This window comes from Triticum aestivum, chromosome 6A (genome assembly GCF_018294505.1).
Source record: "Triticum aestivum cultivar Chinese Spring chromosome 6A, IWGSC CS RefSeq v2.1, whole genome shotgun sequence".
Taxonomy (NCBI): Eukaryota; Viridiplantae; Streptophyta; class Magnoliopsida; order Poales; family Poaceae; genus Triticum; species Triticum aestivum.
The window spans coordinates 217,064,820-217,070,723 of NC_057809.1; positions in this window are offsets into that span (position 1 = coordinate 217,064,820).

Here is a 5,904-nt window from a genome sequence, read left to right on the forward strand (position 1 = left end):
TATGTCTGTCCCTTCAGGGAAATGTCACGCGGTGACATCCGGAGTCCTGCCTAGCCTGCTACAGCCCGGGTTCCCCGGAGTCCTGTTAGCCCAGTGCTACAGCCCGGATTCACTCGCTGATGACCGACATGCTCGATATGATTCATGTATGCCTGTCTCCATAGGTCTGTGCCGCTTTGGGTTCACGACTAGCCATGTCGGCCCGGGTTCTCCGTCATATGGATGCTAGCGACACTATCATATACGTGAGCAAAAAGGCGCAAACGGTCCCGGGCCATGGTAAGGCGACACCCATGGGGATACCGTGCGTGAGGCCGCAATGTGATATGAGGTGTTACCGGCTAGATCGATGTGACTTGGAATCGGGGTCCTGACATGTTTTGGTTCCGTAGTCGGACCTTGATTGTATTCTGGATGATGTAATGCTATATTTATGTAATGTGTGAAGTGGCGATTGTAAGCCAACTCTCTATCTCTATTTTATCCAGTACATGGGATGTGTAAAGATTACCCCTCTTGCGACATGCCTACTATGCGGTTATGCCTCTAAGTCGTGCTCCGACATGTGGGAGATATAGCCGCATCGTGTGTGTTACAACCATGCACGCGCGGCCTTCTCCGATTCAGCCTGGAAGACGAGACGTTTGGCATCACCGGCATGAGTTAATTGCAGGGAACTACCACGCTTCGGCACGTCGTAACGAATCATTATCATTAGTCATTTTTTTGCCATGTAGTACCAACTCTAAGCCTAAGTGTTGCAAAACGATGTGACAGCCGTATAAATGCGTATTGACCACGTATCTGACCGCTGGGACCCGTGTGTCAGGGCTGACGTGGCATGCTCTTTTACAAAAACAACCCTTACTTTTTATTTAATCACACATATATCCTCTATTTTTTCAAAAAAAGGTCTTGCCACAAAACCCTTTTTTCAAAAATAACACCACGTGCACGTCCCGTCTGGATTCGAACCCGCAACGTGCCGTTAGAAGAGGACGCTCGCTGCCGCTGCGCTGCTGCTCCTTTTCGTCTGAACTGCACGCGTAAGTTTAGTTATATACTTTGTGCCATTCGTTTTTTTACAAAGTAGAAAATCATGCGACCGCCGAATCGATCATGCCGAGTCGTTCGCCGTGCGCGCTTGCTGCCTCTGCCACACGCCATCATATGCGTGGCTGCCTCAACTAGTACATGTACACTATGCAAAAAAAACTAGTTTGTGTATACGTTTTTAGACTCCGAGCCATTCCGGTTTTTATGCGATACTAAAAAGTATTATATGTCCATCGCGTCGTACAATTAAAAAAATGTTCACTGCATCGTTTAATATGTATATTGAACATTTTTTAATATACAATGATCTTATTTAAATATACGATGTCATATTATAAATACTTAATCGTGTATATATTGAACATTTTATAATATACGATGTCTATATATATATACATGTGTGTGTGTGTATGTTTTTTATCAATATACACACACTACATTCGGTCTGAAGAATAAACTTGCTAGCCTCTGCATTGTTTTTGGGTTGAGTTCAAAAATTTTAAAATTACTCTGAAAGGTAAATAAGGTGTTTGTGCATTTAAAAAAATGTTCAAAACATTTTTGGGAAAAGTTGAACGCGTATTTAAAAAATATTGTATTTTATAAAATGTTCAGCATGCATTATAAAATTTATTACGATTACACAATAATTTTTAGTACATGTTATCAAATTTTTGAGTAACTGTGCATTAAAAAATACATGTTATCACTTTTTTTAAATGTGTTGGCCTCACTAGGCCACGGTTGGGCCATGCTGCAGCCCATGCAATGCTGGCTCGTTTAGCTCGAGCGGATCGGGGATTCAGGGACGAGGGACACGGGCGGCAGCGTTTGAATCCAGCGACCGTTCTGGCCACCACGCCGCCGCACCGCCCGACCACACCGCCGCGCCTCCGCACCGCCGCACCACCCGACCGCGCCGCCGCGCCGCCCTTAGCCCTCGTCGCCTAACACGAGCCGCTGTTCCCACGAGCCAGCCGCTTCTCTGCTGCACCGGCGAGCCAGCCGCCGCTCTGCTGCTTCGGCGAGCTGTCGTCTGGGCACCGGCGAGCGAGCGACGAGGAGGCCGACGAGGTCAAGGCGGCGGGGCTTTGAGCGATTAAATTTACAACAAAGGTGTTTTTTGAAGAAAAAAACATGCCAGGTTTGGCTCCTGACACACGGGTCCCGTGTTTATACGTGGGTTAGACTGTTTTGCAACACTTAGGCTTAGAGTTGGTACTGCATGGCAAAAAAATGACTAATGATACTGATTCGTTACGACGTGCCGAAGTGTGGTAGTTCCCTGCAATTAACTCCACCGGCAAGCCCGATTCGTTGGACCATGCTCTCGGTAAATCCTTCCTGCTGGAGGTGGTGCGAGGGGAGCTTTGCCTGGTCGCTTCTAGAAGCGCGAGGCCCGGCCCGCAGCCTGTGTCCATCCGGACGCTGGTACTACAAGATGATGGTGATGACATGAACTCGTGTTGGGACCGGCGTTACTTGATCAATATGGATCCAATTGGCCGTCCAGTGGCTCTTGTTACGGGTGATGGGTTACTGTTCCATGCGCATCACATTCTCTACCGCTACATTCCCTGTGTATGGGCTGAGTGTAAGTGGGCCGAGTATGCTGTAGGCCGACTGTAGGCGTGTGTGCCGTGTGGTGGCTACAGTACAAGTAGTCGTGAGGTAGTCGTGTGTGTGGAGAAAAGAATGTATTGAGCAAACCTTATCTTCTTCCTCCTGTAATCGAACCTCCTTCTTGGGTTCTTCCTTCCTGTCCACGTCTCCTTCTCTGTATTCGACGATTCCACACCCCGGCCATGGCTAGGGATTTCTACCCGAGGGTAGCACTTGGTATCTAGAGCCTTGTATCAGATCCGAGGATTTTGCCTATTTTCCCCCCCTCTGATTTGGTGATTGCCTTGGATTTGATCCCTAAATTCCTGGCAAAAGGTGTGGATCCTTCGGGAATACACGCAAAACGCATTGGCGTACCTGCGTCAGGGTGGATTGAGTCGAAGTCGTGTCCACGGCGAGATCCCGCAAACCTACGCTCTCGGCTCGTATGGCGGTGGCGGAGTTGTCATTGGCGGACCTGCAGCGGCTCGTCAAGGATTCCATCGTCTAGAGCGCGGCGGTGTCGGAGGCGGGCCAACAGACGGCTCGCGCGGTGCAAGAGTTGCAGGAAGCGGTCGACAAGTACGCGACATCGTCGGCCAAGGTGTTCGACGCGCTGGCGCAATTCACTACTGCGGCGCTCAACCGCACGAAGGCGACCATGGGGCGTGTCCTCCTCGCAAACAATTCGCTGGATGAGGTAGTGGCGTCCATGAAGCAGTCACTCGGTGCGGTGTTGCACCGCATGGAGGCGTTTGAGCGTGCACCACTGGGTTCCATCGATCCACCACCACTCCACCAGCGGGCGGCTCCCCTTCGCACTGAGGGACAGCGTATGGATCAACACCATACAGGGGTCGACCTGCGTGCGCCTCGGGCTCCCAGATTCAACATGAACATCGGTGAGCATCTAAAATCACAGCCTCCGCCGTTTACTGAACTGTCTGATGACGAGGATCAGTGTTTATCGCCTGAGTCCATTCAGCTTTCCTCCACAACTCGTACTCATACGCGTCTCCCTCGTTCGGATTTTCCTAAGTTTGATGGTGAGAACCCGAGGTGGTGGAAGAAACAGTGTGAGAAATATTTTCGTATGTACACAGTTCAACCAGCCTTGTGGGTCGATTTTGCGACTATGCATTTTCAGGGGAATGCAGCATTATGGTTGCAAACATATGAAGCTATGCATACTATTGACAATTGGTCTGCATTGTGTGTTGTGGTCTTTGCCAAGTTTAACAAGAACAAGTATTCTAGGACAATTGATCTCTTCTTTGCATTGCGTCAGGAAGGAATAGTGGAGGAATATGGGCATCTGTTTGAGGAACTCATGCACAAAATCCTTGTCTACAATCATGCATATGATGAGATATTCTTTGTTAATCGTTTCATTGAAGGGCTGAAACCTGCTATTCGAGCTCCGGTGAAGCCTTAGCATCCGGGAACTGTGGATTCTGCCTTTCAGCTGGCACAAATTCAGGAAGCCTTGTTGGCAGAGGACACTTACAAGTAGCACAAAGTGTCTAAATTCAAGCCGTATGTGCATCAAGGGTTACTTGGTGCTGTTCTTGATAAGAAGCCTGACGATAAACATCAATTCACTGATAGAGTTGACAACTTAAGAGCTCAGCGCTGAGCCAGGGGAGAGTGTTTCAAGTGTGGTGAGAAATTTGGGCCTGGCCATAAGTGTCCTACTTCAGTTCAGTTACATGTTATGGAGGAACTATTGTCAGCATTACAGATACCAGATCTTGGAGATCCGGTGCCTTCCATTGCAGAATCAGAGTCTGGTGATGAACCAGATGAAGTTGTCATGAAATTATCCATCCATGCTGTCACTGGCACCTCTTGCAAAGAAAGTGTTAAATTACAAGGTATGATTGGGAAAACACATCTGCTCATTCTAGTGGACTCAGGTAGTTCCAATAGTTTTGTTAGTGAGAAATTGGTGCAACAACTCCAGTGTCTAGTGGAAAACTTGCCAGCAGCTACTATTAAGGTGGCTGGTGGGGGCACTCTCACTTGTACACAACAAGTTAGAGATTTGCAATGGTGGTGCCAGGGCACCTGTTTCAGTACCTCTCTCAAAGTCTTACCTCTGGAAAGCTATGATATTATCTTAGGTATGAACTGGCTGGAAATCATGAGCCCTATGTGGGTAGATTGGAAACTGAAGATCATGAAGTTTGAGCATCAGGGCACTGAAATCAAATTGCAAGGCATATCTGACAGAATTCAGAGTTGCACACCCTTATCTGGTAAACAATTGCATGGGCTCATTCAATCTGATGCTGTAGAACATGTGATATATCTGAATTATGTCACTACAGTACGTAGGCCACAGACAGAATGTCCCTTATCGGTGCAGAAGCTTATTGAAGCTCATAAACAATTGTTTCAAGAACCTGGAGGGGTAACATAGGGACTTTGATCATCACATTCCACCGATACCATGTGAAAGGATTGATATAGTTGACTAGAGGGGGGTGAATAGGCAACTAACAATTTTTAGCTTTTCTTTAACAATTTAAACTTTGCATCAAAGTAGGTTGTCTAGATATGCAACTAGGTGAGCAACCTATATGATGCAACAAAGATAGGAACACAAGCAAGCAAGAGATATATCACAAATAAGCTTGCACAAGTAAAGGCACGAGATAACCAAGAGTGGAGCCAGTGGAGACGAGGATGTGTTACCGAAGTTCCTTCCCTTTGAGGGGAAGTACGTCTCCGTTGGAGCGGTGTGGAGGCACAATGCTCCCCAAGAAGCCACTAGGGCCATCGTATTCTCCTCATGCCCTCACACAATGCGAGATGCCATGATTCCACTATTGGTGCCCTTGGAGGCGGCGACCGAACCTTTACAAACAAGGTTGGGGCAATCTCCACAACTCAATTGAGGATCCCAACGACACCACGAAGCTTCACTACAATGGACTATGGCTCCGTGGTGACCTCAACCGTCTAGGGTGCTCAAACACCCAAGAGTAACAAGATCCGCAAGGGATTAGTGGGGGGAATCAAATTTCTGTTGGTGGAAGTGTAGATCGGGGCCTTCTCAACCACTCCCGAGCAAATCAACAAGTTTCATTGGCTAGGGAGTGAGATCGGGCGAAAATGAAGCTTAGAGCAACAATGGAGCTTAGGGTTGGAAGAGGTAGTCAACTAGAGGAAGAAGACACCCCTTTTATAGCTTAGGACAAAAATCCAACCGTTATCCACCTACCAGCCCGTGACCAGCAGTAC